We start from the raw sequence: 7,344 nt of genomic DNA on the forward strand, positions 1-7,344 counted from the left end.
AGCATGTGAAGCAAAAGGGCAAGGAGATGGCGGGGACGTTCCCCGCAGAGGACTCCATGAGGAAGTGATGTTTGAGCTCGGGCCTGTGGGAGACGGATGAGCTAACAACGGCCATGGGACATGTTCGGGGCTCCAGGGGGACTATGCATGGGTAGGTTCTGGGAACTCGGGAGTGGGATGGCTGGCCCACAGTCCACGGGTCCTGACCCAGATTCTACTGGTGGCTGTCCCAGCATCCACTTTGTACTTGTCCCGGAACCCACCTCAATCATGTCCCAGAATCCCCCTCTCACACATGTCCTACAACCCATCTGATCCCTGACCTAAGACCTTCCCGTTACCACATCCCAGAATCCACCTTACCCTTGTCCCGAACCAACACCCACCATGTCCCAGAATCCACCTCGTCCCCGTCAGGAACCCACTTCTCATCCCTGACCTAACAACCCACCTCCACCATGTTCCAGAATGCACCTCATCCCTGTCCCAGAACATATGTCTCTCATCCTTGTCCCGGAACCCACTTGGTCCCTGACCTGACAGCTCACCTCTCCCATGTCCCAGAGTCCATCTTGTCTCTTCCCCGGAGCCCACCTCGACTGTGGCTCAGAATCCACATCTGCTGTGGCCCCGAACCCTTTTCTACCACATCTTAGAATCCATTTCATCCCTGTCATCTCCTCCCTTGTCTTTACTCCAAAGGAGGAAGAACCTTTTCCCCCTTCTCTTATTCTACTAAAATAACCAGAATGCATACATTGGGAAACCATAAAATACATCCAGATTTGTTCAACGTGTGGGTAATCAACACAGTCATCCGATTTAGAAACATTAAACAAGATGTCTCTTTTCACTGCCAGCCTCAGAGTAGTTGAACCTGGGTAGGGAAGAGAAAGGGGCAGGGAATTTGGTCCATCTCACTTTCAGGAAGTTGCTCAAACGAAGACTTCTCCCAAGGTGCTTATACATTGAGTCAGAGCATCACCCCGACAGGGTTGAAAAGGAAAGCATTCTTCATAGACTTGTAAATGTGTGTTCCATTCCTGGATCACACCATCTGTAGTGCATTACGAATTAATATCATCTATAAATCCTGTAATTATCTGTGACCGGCGCAATTATATTGCTCCGTATTTGTTAAAGGTATTTATTTGTTCAATGGCAGTGTTACCATTTATGCATTTTGCTAACCCTGCTTGCCATTTCTGCCTGTGGGAGATACTGGGATGTGGGGAGGGGAGGGGAGTTCTCCCAGAGAAAAACGGTATTCAGGCCTTCCGGGGGGGCTTTTGGATGAGCATAAATTGTCATTGCACTAATGGAGGAGCCACGATAAGGGCCAAGTGAGTCTAAATTGCCTGCCTCCAGCTTGGCTGCCGCCCGCGCCCTCCTCCTCCGGCTGTCTCCTCAGGGCTGTCCTTCCCGACCCACTCTGAGGTTGCACAACCTATCATTATGCCACCTCATACACTCATGGAGTCCACCCAGCTCCCTCCTCCTGCAGATGCAGTCACTGGGGGTCCAGAGAGAAAACATGCCTTGCTCATTCGAGGTCACTCAAGAAAATGCTTGCTTGGTGCATTAAAGAAACGAATATAGTCCCTTTAGAGAGAAATTGAGTAGTATTTGTTAAAAACAAACAAACACACAAGAAATGTGTATACCTTAAAAACCAACAATTTCACTGCTCTATATCCATCCTGGAGAGACTCTAGAATAGATTACAAAGTAGTGATGGTTTTCTATTATATAATCCTGTACAACTGTTTAAAAGGAGGAGCTTAGATGTATATGTAACAACGTAAAGCTCCTGGGGTGCCTGGCTGGCTCTGTCGGTAGAGCACTTTTTTTTTTAAGTTTATTTATTTATTTTGGGAGAGAGCAAGAGAGCACAAGTGGGGTAGGGGGAGAGAGAGGGGGGAGAGAGAGAATCCTAAGCAGGCTACACACTGCCAGCATGGAGCCTGATGCGGGGCTTGAACTCATGAACCGGGAGGTCATGACCTGTTTGGAAAGTGAGTTGGTGGCTTCACCAACTGAGCCATGAAGGCACCCCATAGAGCATGTGACTCTTGATCATGGGGCTGTGGTTTCGAGCCCCATGTTGGGTGTAGAGATTCCTTAAAAAAATAAAATCTTAAAAAAATATATGTACACATATATACATATACATATACACACATACATATTATACACACATATATACATGTGTGTATATACATGTATATATATACACATATATACATACATATATATATATATATAGTGCTTCTCAACAAATAATAGAGCAAAAAAATTCTGAATTATGCTTGCAGTATGATTACATCTACCTAACACACACAACATAAAACATTACTCTACTTTATATAAATATACATATATTTATACAAAAGCAGGAGAAAAGCACTAGAGGAATACACTAGTATGTTCTCCTTTTTAAAACTTAAAATATTACAATGTTGGCAAATGCGAAGAATATCCCGCAGAGGAAGCACCCCAAATTCATGAGTTGTAACTTCGGGAGGAGGTCAAGATAGAAAAAGCATTAGGCACAGAGGACACAAGGAACTCCAGAATTTCCTGGAATGTTGTAATTTGATTCAAAAGGATTTAAATGCCCCTGGAACAAAATGCAAAAAGGATAAATAAATTAAATAAATAAATAAATAAATAAATAAATAAATAAATAAATAAAAGGTTACTAGGAGTACCTCTCTCCCTTATCCCACAACCACCCGGTTCCCTTTCCTTGAGACAATCATTATAACCAATTTTTCATGCATCCTCTAGGAAAATGCTGTGTGTTTGCAAATACTATACAGAAACACTTTAGCTTTCGAAAAGGAAATATTAGTATGTTGTTGGCGGTCTTAAAAATGGATTTTTAAAATACATTTCAAGATTACATTAAAAATTATTTTCCAGGGACAAACAAGTGCTCAACACCAGAAAAATCTTTTGATACAATTCATCAGATTAACAAATTAAAGTAAAATACTACAAAATAGGTGCAGAAAAAGCATTTGACAAAATTCAACATCCATTCGTGAGGAAAGACTCTCAGCAAAGTAGGAAGAGACGGGAACTCTGTCAGTCTGATAAAGACCATTTATGAGGAGCACCTGGGTAGCTCAGTTGGCTAAGCATCCCACTCTTCATTTCAGCCCAGGTTACGATCTCACAGTTTGTGACTTCGAGCCCCACATCGGGCTCTGTGCTGTGTCAGTGTGGATCCTGCTTGGGATTCTTTCTCCCTCTCTCTGACCCTACCCCACTCATCCTCGCTGTCTCCCAAAATAAATAAATAGACTTAAAAAATTAAAAAAATATTTTTAAAGAGCATTGATGAAAAAGTTGCAACCGATATTATATTGACGGTTAGAGATTAAATGCTTTCCCTCAAAGATCAGACCCAAGACAAGGATGTTCACTCTTGCCACTCCTATCCAACACTGTATTGGATTTTCTGCCAAGGCAATAAGGCAAGAAAAAGAAATACGAGGCATTTGAAAGAGGTGCAGAAAAAACTCTTCCTAATAGCCACAAAATTGTAAAGAACTCAGGAAAGAACTTAACTAAAATGGGGAAGATGGAAAAAGTGAAATAAAAATATTGAGGGGCCCAGAATAAATCGCAAATAATGACAACGTATGCAAAATTCATGGATGTGAAGAGACAACATCATAAAGATGACAGATTCCCCTAGTGATCTTTAAAATTGAAACAATTTTTAATGTAAATCCCAGTGTTTTCAGTGCAACAAGATACATTGGTCACCAAGGTTATATAGAAAAGCAAAGGGCCAAGAAGGCTAAAGATCAAATGAAGCTACCTAATAAAAATTGAGCAAAAGGTACAAACAGGCAAGGCGTGCAAGAGGGAACAAAATGGCCAAGAAACCCAGGGCAAGGTGCTGTGATGCCCGTTCATCAGGGGAATACAGAGAAAGTTCCGGGGGATGCCATCTTGCATTCATCATGTTGGCAAATGTTAAAACGCCAACTGATGCCAAGTGTCAGACTGTGGAGTACTAGGTGCCCTTGCACACTGGGCAAGTATAAATGAGCACAACAGGTGAGCACACACACTTGTCCCTGCCATCCAGCTTCCTGGCATTGGTTCTAGGGCACGGATTTTCAGACTGGGGGGGTCTCACTGACGGGTCTAAAATGAATAAAGTAAGTCATGACCACGATTGAAGACAATGAAACAGAATGAATTACAATAGAAATTATGAGAGTATTTCTTTTTTTGAAGTTTGTTTCATTAAAAAAAATGTTGATTTGTTTATTTTTGCGAGAGAGAGGGCACACACGTGCATGCACGAGCTGGGGAGGAGCAGAGAGAGAGAGAGAGAGAGAGGGAGAGAGAATCCCAAGCAGCCTCTACGGTCAGCACAGAGCCCAGCATGGGGCTTGAACTCATGAACTGTGAGATCATGACCTGAGCCGAAATCAAGAGTCAGATGCTTAACTGACTGAGCCACCCAGGTGTCTCTTACGTTTATTTCTTATGTGTTGTTTTTTTTCCCCAAGTAAACTCTGTGCCCAGTGTGGGGCTCAAACTCATGACCCTGAGAACAAGAATCACATGCCTCACCAAACTGAGCCAGCCAGGCACCCCTATGAGAGTATTTCTGACAGTGTGTTATACTGTATGTTTGTGTGCATGTGTGTGCTGCACAGCTGCCTCTGTAAAATCCATTTCTGATAGTGGGTGGCAGGCAGGTAAGGCTGAAAGCCTTTGCCCTAGAGACGTTTTCAGAGTGGGACAAGAAGGCACATTGGGACATGTGCAAAATTGGAGGCGACAAACATTCAAGAGGAAAATGTAGACAAAAATTCGAACAAAGCACAATGTGACAGCAGTTACGGTATGAGGCAGAGCTAAATGTATCAACGTGGATGAATCTCCAAAATACAATATTGAGCTGGAAAAGCAAACTGCAGATTGGCATGTGAAACATAACATAAAGTGTGAACTCGTGCAAATAATACATTATACCGCTGAGGGAATATTTGTGTGTGTGTGTGTGTGTGTGTGTGTGTGTGTGTGTGTGTGTGTGTATAAAATATAGAACTATATTCCATATGCATGCATATATACATATATATATATATTTGGGGGAAATATATACATTAACGTGTGTTAATAAATGTATTGATACTGAAGTCTTGTGTGGCAATGATTAATACAAATTCAGGGTAGTGGTTATTTTGGGGGAAGGAGGCAAGAGGGGAGGGGAATGGAATTAGGGAGGGGCACATTGTGATATTTTATTCCTTTATAAAGATAAAAGGGAAAAAGCAAAATGTTAAGATTAGCTGAAGGTGGGTGGCAGGCACATAAATGTGTGTGCTATTATTCTCTATGAATGTCTGAATTATGATACATTTATACATTAGAAAAGGCAATTTGAGGGGCACCTGGGTGGCTCAGTTGGTTAAGTGTCCAACTTCAGTTCAGGTCACGATCTCGCAGTTTGTGAGTTTGAGCCCCGCGTCGGGTTCTGTGCTGACAGCTCAGAGCCTGGAGCTTGCTTCAGATTCTGTCTCCCTCTCTCTCTGACCCTCCCCTGCTCACACTCTGTCTCTGTCTGTTTTTCTCTCAAGAATAAATAAACGTTAAAAAAATTATTAAAAAAAAAAAAGAAAAGGCAATTTGATCAGGTAAGATGAAGTTTGGCTTTGAAAGTTTGGGTTGTGGGTTTCCAACATGACTTGAGCTATTTGAAGATTTGCAAGAACACAGCTGTTTCAACTGTGTTCCAACTAACTGTGAGGCTCCCAGTAGCCCCTGTAGGACAAATAAAAGTTGGGAAGCTTTGCTCTGGGAAATATCAGGATAAGCCTGCATCAGAAATTGTAGGGAATGAGTTTATAGATTGAAATAGATTTATCACACTGGATGGTGCACTTTGCTTGGTTAGAAAATACACTGAGTGATTCTATCTGTCCAGAAAGCAGAACCACCCTTGCATGTTATCAAATGTTGAATGTGTTCCAGAACAAATCTAAATCACCTTGAGCTGATCCAATAAAGGGCCGAGCTAACACTATTTAGCCTTTGAACAGACGGTGAACTTCCTGCTTACCGTGCAAATAGCTAGAACCAGGCGTGAGCCTGCTGCTCGTGAAGCCTGGGGAGAGCTTGCTCTGTAGAGTGGAGTAAGTGAATTAATTAAAACTTCTTCCCCAAACCATCACCTGTTTCTGCCACTGCCTTCCACTGGGTCACCTGGCACTGGATCTGGCTCATTACCTACCTCTGGAGTACTCCATTCATTCCATGTTCTCTGGAAGCTTTGGAATAGCTTTGGCTGGGCGTGGAAGGTAGGTGTGAGAACCGAGAATTCTCTGAGATGGGAAGACAGACATGAGAAGCATGGCCAGGTTCATAAGTCCAGCCCTCTACATAAGAATCAGCCCTCTACAAAACCTGGAATAGAATTCAACCACTAAATGAATTAGTTCATGTCGTGACAGCATGCTTCCTGTCCCAACTCTAAGAGCCTTTCTTGGTGGTAAGAGATTATGATCATTATGTGTCTCCTTTTTTATTTTATTTGAGAGAGAGAGAGAGGGAGAGAGAGAGAGAACGAGCAAGGGAGAGGGGCAGAGGGAGAGAGAGAATCTCAAGCAGACTCCATGGCCAGTGCAGAGCCTGACGCGGGGCTCAGTCCCACGACCATGAGAACATGACCTGTGCCAAAACCAAGAGTTGGATGCTCAATGAACTGAGCCACCTAGGCGCCCCTAGGCTTCTATTTTTTGCACCTAGATTGTTTAGCAACCAGTACACCATGGTGAGAATCATCAGAATGGATGGGGACTACAAGGTGGGCATGACCCTATCAACGAACGCTAAGCCACATCAGCCCCAGACCAAGTGGTATAGAAATGTAATCTTCATGAAATTTCATGTAGGTTGCATCCTAGCCCGAGAGCAGCCATATCCTGAAGTTCCAGGATATGGAGAAACTTCCTCCCATTCTGAACCCACCTTTTCTACCTTTTCACCTCTTCAACTTCCCCATGGAGGGAAGTTGTACTGCTCGTCAACTAGTTCTAAACTCTGCAAAGCCAACTGGGAAGACAATTCATTTATCGAACGCCTAATTGTGGAACATGTACTATGTGCTATACTCATTGTGTATATGGAAATGGTTGAGTGCTGGCAGCCCATGCAGAAAATCCGGCACAAAAATGTGTTCGGCGTGGCCTTCATGGGGTTTTAAAATTGCCCACATTTAAAAATTAGGAGACAGTACGTAAAATTCTGGTTTCCCAGCTTCTCATGAAAAATGGCAACGTCTGGTCACCACGGGGGCCAGATGACTGCAAA

The sequence above is a fragment of the Puma concolor genome, chromosome D3, assembly GCF_028749965.1.
Source record: "Puma concolor isolate L17-30 chromosome D3, mPumCon1.1.hap2, whole genome shotgun sequence".
NCBI classification, from domain to species: Eukaryota; Metazoa; Chordata; class Mammalia; order Carnivora; family Felidae; genus Puma; species Puma concolor.